The following is a 13402-nucleotide window of genomic DNA, read 5'->3' as shown; positions in this document are numbered from 1 at the left end:
TCCTTCTGAAGCCCGAGGCAGCTATAAAAGTACTGATGAGGACTGATTTCAGTCATTGTGTTTTTAGCCTGAGGAAGAGACCGGTCCGATCTCAAAACACGTAGCTATTTTACTTATTTTAACTGGTTCCCGACCGCTGGCTTTGTATTTACGGCCAGCGGTCAGGATCCTTAAAACCCGCGCCATAGACTATTTACGGTGCAGGTTTTAGCTTGCTGCCCGAGCGATCGGGCAGCTGAATGTCGGGTCTCCGGCATTCAGTGACTGCCGGGGACCCTGAGGAGAGGATAGAAGCAGCTTTCACTGCTTCTATCTTCTCCGAACTCTTTTACACAGCGGTCAATGCGCGCTGTGTATATGAATAGACTGGTCACATGATCACCGGGTGCTGTTAGTGGCAGACTGCTGCTGGGTCTTACTAGACCCAGTACATCCCTGTTAGTGACAATAGTCACTATGAGAGGGCTGATTTACCCTGTAACTCGGGCTGCTGTGTTAGAGTGGGAAAAGATGGTGTAAAAGAAAGAAGAAAAATATATAAAGTCCCCAAAAGGTCTTTTCTGACCTTTGAGGGACAGACCATAGTAATAAAAAAATAAAAGTAAAGTAAAGTGCAATTTTTTTAAATAATAAATACACATAAATTACCCACCCCCAAAAAAACATTCCCCCCGCCAATCATTGTCGTAACGCTAGCCCGGACCCAATTACCCTAATATAGACATGTAATATATTAAAATTTACAGTAGACAATGACGATCACAAATGAAAGGTCTATTTTAGGGTAAACCTATGTTATTACCAAAAAAAATAGCTGAAAAGTAAAAAAGCTTATTTTTTTACTATTATTTTCAAACTTTAAGCCTAAAACTTCTAAAATAGCAAAAATGATGTGTATAAAAATGATAAAAAAAGAAACCTGCATTGTCTACGGAAAAAACATCGCAAAAATCACGTCGCTAGCCCAACAAATAAAAAAGTCATAGCCATTTAACTGACGCGTGCTAAAAATGGCTAAACGGTGTCTGGTCTTGAAGGCTCAAAATAGCCCGGTCCTGAACTGGTTCTAAACACTGAATAAACCTATTGAACTTTATACCACGGCTCACCCTTCTTTGACTATACAATTGTACCAAATGGAAGTGTACGGAATACCCAAAGCTCCCTACAGAGGAACAGCGCCAATAAGGGGGATTTTCTTTTTGCCTTTTACTATATCTCCAACGGAACCCTCTGTGGATCTCCGTATGAACCCTGGGCTGCAGTACCCTACATCTTGTAGGTGCATCAGGACATTGTGCTCCTAGCACAACATCTCCAGGGGAGCATAATTCCATCATATTCAGTACTACTTCTCAAATCCCCTGAGATGATGTACTATGTGCGCGTGTAATTTTGGTCTTTCCTTAAATACGGACATAGTGCAATAAAGACTTACAGCGGATTATGAATAATCAAAGGGGGTTTATCCAAAATAAATAAGGTTTGAGACAGGACCCCATATTATAAAGGTACAAAAAATGGTCTTAATTCACCCATGCAGCGACATTTCAGCCCTCACAATGGAGCTTTTCTTAAGTGATTGTGAGGGCTGAAATGTCGCTGCTTGGGTGAATAAACACAATTTTTGTACCTTTATAATCCGGAGTGCTGTGTTAAACCTTATCTATTTTGGCTACTGTTATTGGAATCGGGTATCAGAATTCTTTGGAGACATGCATCCAACTTGGATCGGAGCTTAGTTCTGTTGGACTATGTTATTTTATGTGTCAAAGGGGGTTTATTATACTCAGAAACGATGTAGAAACATAAATTTAATGTGGAATCCACAAAAGAAACAGCCCGACTCGAGTTTCGCCTGGAATGACAACTTCCAGGACATGAGCTCTGACACCACAGTGGTCAATTTATATCATACAATGCATAATTCACAAACAAAGTTATTTATTTCACATTAATGTATATGTCAATGTATGAAAAAACTAAATACAAAAAAACCAGCATGCTTACATATATAAAGATTAGAATGCATTTGGAAAGTCCCTTTATATTTTTTCAAATTTTGTTATGTTGAGGCCTTGTGCTAAAATAAAAAAAATCATATTTTTCCCATCATTCTGCACTAAATACCCCATAATTACAAAGTGAAGACAGAATGCTAGTAATATTTGCTACTAAATTGAAAAGGAAAAACAAAACTATTAGGCCTCATGCACACGACCGTAGTGTTTTTCTGGTCCGCAAATTCCAGGACCGTGTTCCGTGAAATGTCATCCGCAGTTCATCCGTATGTAATCCGCAGTTCATCCGTATGTAATCCGCAAAATGCGGATGAATAAAAAAAGCCTAGGTAAAACAGGATGACGACAGAACTCATTCCCGCTCGTCGCCTAGCAACACTTCCGCAAATCCGCAAACTGCGGATGACACACGGAGGTGTATCCGCAATTTCCACGGGCCCATTGACTTCTATTGGCATGTCCGCATCGAATTTGCGGCCCGTAATAAGACATGTCCTGAGTTTCTGCGGCACGGATGTGCGGACATGCGGAGACCCGTGAAAACACGGATAGTGTGTATGGGCCCATAGAATGAATGGGTCCGCAATTCTCCCGTGGATTTGCGGGGGAATTGCAGACGCAAAAACACGGTCGTGTGCATGAGGCCTTAAATTGACATAAGTATTCAGATCCTGTACTAAGTACTTAGTTCAAGTATCTTTGGCAGCGATAACAGCCTCCAGTCTTCTTCTTGGGTATGATGACACGAGGTTTACACACCTGGATTTGGGGATTTTCTGCCATTCTTCTCTGCAGATCCTTTCAAGCTCTGTCAGGTTGGATGGGGACCGTCGGTGGACAGCCATTTAGGGGTCTCTCCAGAGATGTTCGATTGGGTTCACGACCTCTGCTACTATTTGACTCTGGCTTTACGGACTACGCTCCTGCTCTGCGTTTGGTACCTCGTACACTCCTGGTTTGACTCGACTCGTTCACTACTCCTGTTGCTCACGGTGTTGCCGTGGGCAACTGCCCCATTTCCCTTAGCTTCTGTGTACCCTTCTCTGTTTGTCTGTCGTACACATATTGAGCGTAGGGACCGTCGCATTGTATATTTAATGGGAACCTGTCAGGTAGTTTTAACCCCTTGAACCACCACCATGCGGTAATATATGCCCTGACAAACATACCCCTGTATGGTTTTTTTCAGATTACATAATCACAGGCCCATATACCTTTTCTACCCTGGTCCCTGATACTATTATGGACCCCCTTGAGACCCTGGCTCAGCAAATGCAGGGCCTTTCCCTACAGGTCCAAGCCCTGGCTCAGAGGGGCAACCAGGGTGATGCCACCCTGGTAGTGCCCCCCACCTCACCTCTTAAACCCCACCTCAAGTTGCCTGACCGGCTCTAAGGGGACCAGAAGACTTTTTCCTCCTTTCGGGAGAGTTGTAGGCTCTATTTCTGTCTAAGTCCCCACTCCTCAGGTTTTGAGAGCCAGCGAGTGGGTTTAATTATGTCCCGGCTCCAGGACGGGCCCCAAAAATGGGCCTTATCCTTGGCACCTGACGCCCCTGAACTTTCCTCTGTTGATCTTTTTTTTTCTGCTCTCGGGCTCATATATGACGAGACTGACAAGACTGCCTTTGCCGAGAGTCAGCTGGTGAACTTAGGTCAGGGTAAGAGACCCGTTGAGGAGTACTGTTCTGACTTTAGGAAATAATGCGAAGCTTCTCGGTGGACTGACCCTGCCTTGAGGTGCCAGTTTAGATTGGGTCTGTCTAAAGCCCTGAAAGACCTGTTAGTTAGCTATCCCTAGCAGTACGTCTTGACCGACGTCTCAGGGAACTACGACTTGAACATTTTTGTGCTTTCTCCTCTGGCTCCCCCATGATGGCTCCCGAGGTTCCGTTGCTTCGTTCTTCCACGAGAATCTCGGATGAACCAATGCAACTCAGTGCCTCCGTGTCTCCCCAACAACGTAGAGAGCTCCGCAGGAAGAATGGTCTATGCTTCTACTGTGGGGATGACAAGCATCAAGTGAACAACTGTCCAAGGCGTAAGAATACTCCAGCCGGAAAACTTCCGCGCCTAAGTGACCATCGGAGAGGTCACTTGGGTGCACAGATATTTCCTGTAAATATGAAACCTAATAAGATCTTGCTTCCCTTTCAGGTCTCTTTTGAGGGTAGGTCTGCTACCGGCAGTGCCTTCGTGGATTCAGGGTCTTCTGCTAATATTATGTCTGTGGAATTTGCTATGTCTCTAGCTATGCCATTGATTGATTTGCCTAAACCTGTCCCGGTAGTGGGTATCGACTCCACTCCACTTGCTAATGGTTATTTTACGCAGCATACCCCTGTTTTTGAACTCATTGTTGGCTTCATGCATTTGGAGCAGTGCTCTGTACTGGTGATGCAGGGATTATCGTCCGATTTGGTTTTAGGCCTTCCCTGGTTGCAGATGCATAATCCCACGTTTAACTGGAATACTGGAGATCTTACAAAATGGGGTAATGAATGCATGACGTCATGTTTTTCTGTTCATTTTATTTCTCTCCCTGAGGAGGTGTACACTCTACCTGAGTTTATTCAGGACTTCGCTGATGTTTTTTCTAAAAAGGCCTCCGAAGTGTTACCTCCTCATAGAGAATACGATTGCGCTATCGATTTGGTACCAGAAGCTATGCTCCCTAAGGGTAGGATATTTAAACTCTCTTGTCCCGAACGTGAAGCCATGAGAGAGTATATCCAGGAATGCCTGGCCAAGGGTTACATTCGCCCCTCTACTTCTCCGGTAGGTGCCGGCTTCTTCTTCGTAGGGAAGAAGGATGGTGGTCTTAGGCCGTGCATCGATTAACGAAACTTGAATAAGGTCACTGTAAGAATCCAGTATCCCCTTCCTTTGATTCCTGATCTCTTCAATCAGGTTCAGGGGGCCCAATAATTCTCTAAATTTGATCTTCGGGGGGCTTATAACCTTATCCGCATCAGAGAGGGGGATGAGTGGAAGACTGCGTTTAACACGCCCAAAGGTCATTTCGAATACCTCGTCATGCCCTTTGGGTTGTCTAATGCTCCCGCGGTCTTCCAGAATTTCATAAATGAGATTTTAAGAGACTACCTGGGGGTATTTCTTGTAGTGTACCTTGATGACATACTTGTGTTTTCCAAGGACTGGTCCTCCCACATTGAGCATGTCAGGAAGGTGCTCCAGGCCCTTCGAGAAAAAAACTCTTTGCTAAAACCGAAAAAGGTGTGTTTGGGGTGCAGGATATACCATTTTTGGGTCAAATCCTCACTCCTAGTGAATTCCGCATGGACCCTGCCAAGGTTCAGGCTGTGGCTGAATGGGTTCAACTTGCCTCCCTGAAGGCGTTACAGTGCTTCCTGGGGTTTGCTAATCATTACATGAGATTTATTGCTAACTTCTCGGTCATCGCTAAGCCTCTTACGGATCTTACTCGCAAAGTTGCTGATCTCCTTCACTGGCCTCCGGATGCGGTCCAGGCATTTGAGGTCCTTAAGAAGTGCTTTATCTCGGCCCCAGTGCTGATTCAGCCTAACCAAATGGGTTAACACGCTGTGTGTCTGCACTGCCAGAAGCTGGGCGTTCTGAAGAGAAGTGGATGATACTTCTCGTCAGAACGCCCAGCTAGTAAAAGTAGTAAAAACGCCCCGATGTACGCACATAATACACGCCCATTTGGACTTTTACTTTAAACACGCCCACTTGGACTTTTGCAAGCCACATTTGCATAAATACAAAAATGGTCATAACTTGGCCAAAAATGCTTGTTTTTTAAAAATAAAAACGTTACTGTAATCTACATTGCAGCGCCTATCTGCTGCAATAGCAGATAGGGGTTGCAAAATCTGGTGACAGAGCCTATTTAAAGTCCCGTCCAAAAAATTTGCTCCCCGGTATATAGGGCCGTACAAGGTCATTGAGGTCCTTAACTATGTCTCCTTCCGACTAAAGTTACCCCCGTCTTTTCGAACACAACACGACGTGTTTCATGCCTCCCTCATGAAATGCTGCTCCCCGTCCTTGGCTACCTCGAGGAAACCTCCGGTCCCTGTTCTCACCCCTGAAGGGGTAGAATTCGAGGTGGCCAAGATTGTGGACAGCAGGATGGTCCAAGGCTCCCTCCAGTACCTGGTCCATTGGAGAGGATACAGGCCTGAGGAGAGGACTTGGGTACCCGCCCGGGATGTTCACGCTGGGGTATTGCTCAGAAGGTTCCATCTTCGGTTCCCCAATAAGCCAGGTCCACCTAGAAAGGGTCCAGTGGCCCCTCATAAAAAGGGGGGGGGGTACTGTAAAGGATCTGCCAGACACAGCTTCTGTGTCGACGCCCGTGGGTAAACAGTCTGCACCTGCTCCTAGGTCTGATAGAGTGACTCGATCTGCTACCACTCAGGCTGGTAGGCTCAGGAGTGGGAGAACCTATCACAGCCTGGCCAGACGGTTCTAGCTCCCGCCCTCAGTCTATTTATACCCTCATTTCCTGCTTGTCTTTGCCTGTGATTCTTTCCTGTTTCCTGGCTCTGCTGCTCCTGCTATTATTATTGACCTCTGCTACTATTTGACCCTGGCTTTACTGACTACGCTCCTGCTCTGCGTTTGGTACCTCGTACACTCCTGGTTTGATTCGGCTCGTTCAATTCTCCTGTTGCTCATGGTGTTGCCATGGCAACTGCCCCATTTCCCTTAGCTTCTGTTTACCCTTGTCTGTTTGTCTGTAATATACATATTGAGCGTAGGGACCATCGCCCAGTTGTACGCCGTTGCCTAGGACGGGCCGTGCAAGTAGGCAGGGACTGAGTGGCAGGTAGATTAGGGCTCACCTGTCTGTCTCCCTACCCCATCATTACAACTACACAAACAAAGAGGAGGTCACGGAAGATGTCATTAACAAACTCCTTTAAGACCGCGGGAGCATTACACAGGCCAAAGGGTATTGCTACTGTAGATATTCATAGTGTCCATCACGGGTGTAAAATGCAGTCTTCCATTCGTCACACCGGCGAATCCGGATTAGGTTGTAAGCCCCACGCAGGTCTAGTTTAGAAAAAATCTTGGCACCACGTATACGATCAAACAGTTCTGAGATTAATGGCAATGGATACTTATTTTTTACTGTGATCTTGTTGAAACCCCGGTAGTCGATACATGGACGCAGGGAACCATCGTTTTTCTTGACGAAGAAGAACCCAGCTCCTGCCGGGGAGGAAGGCTTCCGTATGAAGCCCCTCTCCAAGTTCTCTTTAACATAGGCGGACATGGACAGAGTCTCTGGCAAGGAGAGAGGATATATCCTACCACGGGGAAGGGATGCACCAGGGATCAGCTCGATAGGACAGTCATACACCCGGTGTAAGGGCAGCATCTCCGTTGCAGACGAGACTCGTCCAGGCTCCTCAAACACCATGCGAAATGTCCGGAGCAACCCCTGGAAATCACGGGTCTCTGGTCCTTGTCTCTTTTAGATAGAATTGGCCCATGCAAGGGCCTTGCCAGTGAGGAGACAGATGATGAAAGCGACCCTTGCGCCATCAGACGAAAATGCCCTTGCATACAGGCGGAAGTAGATCTGGCACTGGTTCAAAAATTCATGACAGGTCCCTGCGTCTCCATCATAGCGGACAGGAAGTGGCAAAGAAAAACGGGGATCAACACTGCCAGCAGGTGTAGTCTGAGGATCAACACTGCCAGGGGGTGTAGTAGGAGGAACGGCAGCTAGCGCCTCATGCCGACGTGCGATAATGTTCAAGGCCTGGAGGAGTTGGTCCTGTTGAGACCGGAGGTCTAGCATATCCGTCCGCATCTCTTGTGACGTCACCTTGGTCTTGGATCGACCAGCGGGGTCCATGGCCTGAGCGTACTGTCACGTTGGGTTCGTGGACCCACTGGGCCGTACCACCTTGATGGTATGGCAGCTGGCCAACAGGGCGCAGGTCACAGTCTATAGTTCGTATAGTGTACCTGTGGCAGCTCTGACAGTAGCAAGGCAGGCTCGGCTGGGACTAGGCAGCGGGTACACGTCAGGCGTGGAGTAGCAGGACAGGCGTGTAATACAGCACAGCATGACTACAGCTCAGCACGGCACTTGACCAGGATAGCACGGAATACAGGATACAGGTACGGGGAACACTGGGAACTGGAAAACACTAGGAGACCATTTGCATAGGCAAACAACACTCAGGCATTGCAGGGAGGGGCCCTTCTTATAGCCCAGGGTGTTCTTGGAGCAATCAGCTCAATCTCCCACCTGCGTGCGCTTTGGCTTCTTAAGTCTGGACTGAGCTCGCGAGCGCACCCTGGTGGTCACCGTGGAACAGGATGGCCATATGTGCAGACATCTCTGGAGAGTAGGGTGTCGACTGGATGGAAGGAGTTCCTGGTCAGCGACCACGGATGTTACAATAGACAGGGGTGTGTCTTTCCAAATCATGTCCAATCAAATTATTTTACCACAGGTGGACTCCAATCAAGGTGTAGAAACATTTCAAAGATGATCTAGAGAAATGGTTGGCCCCCAGAGCTAAATTTCAAGTGTATGGTCTCCCAGCCTTCACATAAAATGGTTCTGCAGAGGATAAAAGCAGACAAACAAAGCTCAGACTGCAGCGTTGGATGAAATCATTCGGTACTTTATTCCATATACTCGCAAACTGACAAAGTAAAAAGTACCCATAAATATTTAAAATCTCCACATTGCACGCCAAACCTCTCCTGCCCGACCCTGGGCTTCGCTTTGTCCGGCTTCTTCCGGGGCATAGCTAAGGCGTGCTCTAGTCTCTCATTAAATACACATTGTGCAACACATCATTAGACACACCTGCATCTATACACATAGCATACCTATTCTAAAACAATGAGCAGGTTTTACATTAAAATGCCATATAAAATATTATTTCCTCCTTCCACCTCACTCTTTCCATTAGTCATAGATGATATTGTGACATCTGAAAAGAAACAGTGAGTATATAGCAGAAAAATTCCACCGCAATAAGACATTGTTCACACTTTCTCTACTGCAGACAGATTATAGGTTCATATTCGCCGTTCACCCTATTGAAATCAATTTATTCCACGCAATGACACTTTGCTAAACCTGATAAATCATGGCAAATTAATAAGCATGAAAACAGTTATGGCAAATTTATGCATACAATAATAGTCCTGTTGACACTTGATTTCTGTCAGCCAACTTGCAACTCCATGCTTTTTTATTTCAATTCATATTCACAGTCCACACTGTTGTGATCAATTCATTATTCACAGTAGCTAGTTAGTAAATGCAATAAATCACATCCTAAACCATCATTTATTATACTTCCATCAATGTCATCGTCCCAAAGATCTTATTTCGTACATATTTGCTCAACTATTTGTTTTTCTTTTAGTATATCCTAATTCACACTTCTCAAAATATCTCGACGAGAGAGTTCCACGGTATCCATCTCCCAATCCAGTAACACACCAATATATACCAATAATGTGCTCAACCTTATTTCGCATCCCTTCCACATATTTATCTACTCTGTCAAAAGGTAAATTAATCATCTCGAGGGAGATAAGTAACCTATTCCCAAAAACATACACGAGTGTCTAATAATCACGCACTGTACGAAGCATCACAAAATACATCAGTGGGAGTATCTTGCTCCTTTCCACTTGATAACGTAGCCAAAGATAACTAGTGGCATTCTTTCTACTGTTCACAAATAATAGCGTACCGGCACATTATACCCTGTGCCACCCACACCACACCAAACAGTAAGTGTTATATTTTAATATTCTTAAGCACAGATTAAATAAGAACATGTTATACATGTGTGCATACAGTAAAACTCATTCCCTTTACAACAGAATAAAAATAACTACGCAAATATAATTATGACCTCAATTCAGTTTACAAAAGGGTTGAGCAAGACAAAGTGAGTATCTATAAGGTCAACCTTTAGGATTAAGCTCAATATCAATATTCAATCTTGCAGGAACCATGGTATTCAATTGAAATATCTACAGTCCTTCCCTCTTTTTGAGTTTGTTAAAAACTTTTTTTTTACAATCTCTATTGCTGTGAAATTCATATCCCTAGGATTTGTTCCATGTGCTTTCAAAAAATGTGCTGAAGAACTATGGTTTAATACCCCTTTTCTTAAATTGCTGCAGTGTTCCCGCATACTAGTTTTTAATTTGCGGCCTGTTCACATATTTTAAGCTGCACAGACAGATGTATTTTTTAATTTTATACTTTTTTTTGCATCGACATAGCTGTAAAAGGTCCTGTCAAGTTGTATTTTTCAATAGCATCATTTTGGGTACATATAATTTATTGATTAACTTTTATTAACTCTTTTTGGGGCGCAATAGAAAAGAAACCAGCAGTTTCGCCACTTTACCATATGGTTTAAATAACATAATAGCTTTATTCAGCCGGTCGTTACAATTGCGACGATACCAAATTGATATGGTTTTCTTATGTTTTACCAAATTTTAAACAGTAAAAACACTTTTTTTTCAAAATTATGTGATTTTGTATCTCCATATTTGAAGAGCCATAACTTTTTTATTTTTCCGATGCAGCTGTATGAGGGCTTTTTTTTTTAGGGGGGGGACTTGTTTCTATCGGTACTATTTTGGAGAATATGCGACTCTTGATCACTTTTTATCAATTTTTTTTAAAGGCAGGATGAACAGAAAACATCAATTCTGGCACTGTTTTATTTTTTACAGCGTTCGCCAAGAGGGATAAATAGCATAAGGCCTTATTCACACGACAGTGATAAACGGCCAAGTGACAGCCGTTCTTTTAACGGCCGTCACACGGCCGTTTTCAGAACGATGATTTTCTATGGGTGTATTCACACTGCCGTTTTTTTAACGGCCTGTGAATAATGGCCATCAAAAAATAGGACATGGGGATCTGCAAGGGAACTACTAGTTCCCTTGCTGACTATCGGCGGTGAGACGACACATACTCACCGATGCAGCGCCGACTTCTGTTCTGGTCGCTAGTCTCACTGGTTCTGCGAAGGTGACGCGATGACGTCATCGCGCCGCCTTCGCTGATCCCGTGAGACTACCGACCAGACCAGAAGACAGCGCTGCATCGGTGAATATGTGTCATCGCGTCGCCGCAGATTCCGTGAAGATGAGGGACCTCACCTGAAGAAGACAGCGCTGCATTGGTGAGTATGTAGGGCAGCCATGTCAGCTGTGTGGCATCATACACATCGGGGCTGTGTGGCATCATATAAAGGAGGGCTGTGTGGCATCTACAGGGGGGCTGTGTTGCCTCTTCAGTGAGGCTGTGTGTCATCATATACATTGCGGCTGTGTGGCATCATATACAGGAGGGTTTGTGGCATCTACAGTGAGGCTGTGTGGCATCTACAGGGAGGCTGTGTGGCATCATATACAGAGAGGCTGTGTGGCATTATATACCGGGAGTCTGTGTGGCATCATATACAGGGAGGCTGTGTGGCATCATATACAGGGAGGCTGTGTAGCATCATATACAGGGAGGCTGTGTGGCATCATATACAGGGGGGCTGTGTGGCATCATATACAGGGAGGTGTGTGGCATCATATACAGGGAGTTGTGTGGCATCATATACAGGGAGGTGTGTGGCATCATATACAGGAAGGTGTGTGGCATCATCTACAGGGAGGTGTGTTGCATCATCTACAGGGAGGCTGTGTGGCATATACAGGGGGGCTGTGTGGCATCATATACAGGGAGGTGTGTGGCATCATATACAGGGAGGTGTGTGGCATCATATACTGGAGTCTGTACATAGTATCTAGTTGAATATGTGACCTTCCTTTGGGTCTTTTCAGGGGGCTGGGACAAAAAAAGCCTGACCAATGAAATTCATCAGTTTTTTTTAACGGCCATGAAAAACTGATACAAAACGGATGTCAAACGGCCATTAAAAATGGACAGACTGACTGGAAATGGATGAAAATTTAGGGACACACTGATGCAAAACGGCCATGGAAAAACTGACAGTTGATCAGTTTTTAATGGTCATTTTTTTTTCACTGTCATGTGAATGTAGCCTTATAGCTTTATAGTTGGAGTCATTACGGACGCGGCGATACCAAATATGTGTAACTTTTTAACTTTTTTTCCATAATAAAGCATTTTGTAAGGGGAAAAGTGTGTTTTTCATTTTTCTTCCACTTATTTATTTATTAATAACTTTATTAAACTTTTTTTTTTACTTTTTTACGGGTCCCACTAGGGGACTTCACTATGCGATCGTCTGATCGCTTCTATAATATACTGCAATACTTCTGTATTTCAGTGTATTACTGCCTGTCCGTTTACAGAGGTATGGCCTAGCAGGCATCCACTACAGGCAGACCTGGGGGCCTTTATTAGGTCCCTGGCTGCCATAGAAGACACTGGCACCCTGCGATCTCATAGCAAGGTGCTGGTGGGTGAGAGAGGGAGCTCCCTCCCTCTCTCCAAAACCACTTAGAAGCGGCGCTCGCTATTGAGCGCCGCATCTAAAGGGTTAAACAGGCGTATATTGTTGCTCCTTCTCCCAGTCCTCCATATACAAGTTGGCGAAACTGGGAGATGAATTTTGCCCCCATTACAGTCCCAATCCCATTTATTAAAAAAAAATATCGAACCAGAAGTAGTTCCGTGGGAGACAAAACCGAATTCAATCTAAAATGAAACACCTCTGGTCATTATCCATCAATTCATTTTTTTCTAGGCGCATTCTCACCGCATTAATTCCACCTTCATGAGGTATAAACGTGTACAAAGGTGATACATCACAAGTACATAGTAGTAGATTATTATTGGGCAGTGTAATACTTTTAATAATTTAAGTAAGGTGCTGGGAAATCCTTAAATAGGATGTAATATTTTTTACATGTGGCTGTAAATAAGCATCAACATATTCTGACAATTGGTAGTTTAATGACTGTGTCCCAGACACGATTGGGCAACCAGGGGGTGCATATGGCCTCTTGTGTATTTTCAGCAAATAGTATATTACCAGGATTCTTGGATTTCTTATGTTTAGATATTTAGACTCCCTCTCACATATAATTCATTTTTTTTTTTGCTTTATGTAACAATACCCCTAGTTCCTTTTATATTTATATTATTGCTTAGTGTTTCATGTGTTGTTTCATCTGTTAGCTGTCTATACATTTCTTTATAATAATCATTTAGATCCAAAATGACTACCCCTGCCCCCTAATCTGCAGGTTTATGGTCACATACTTAGGGCGGATTTACGCGAACGTGTAACACGTCCATGCAACGCGCGTGCTTTTCACGCGCATCGCAAGGACCTATGTTAGTCTATGGGGCTGTGCAGACAGTCCGTGATTTTCACGCAGCGCATGTCCGCTGCGTGA

The sequence above is a fragment of the Rhinoderma darwinii genome, chromosome 8 (assembly GCF_050947455.1).
Source record: "Rhinoderma darwinii isolate aRhiDar2 chromosome 8, aRhiDar2.hap1, whole genome shotgun sequence".
In the NCBI taxonomy this organism is placed as follows: domain Eukaryota; kingdom Metazoa; phylum Chordata; class Amphibia; order Anura; family Rhinodermatidae; genus Rhinoderma; species Rhinoderma darwinii.
The sequence above is the reverse complement of the archived record's forward strand: the minus strand, read 5'-3'. Positions refer to the sequence as shown.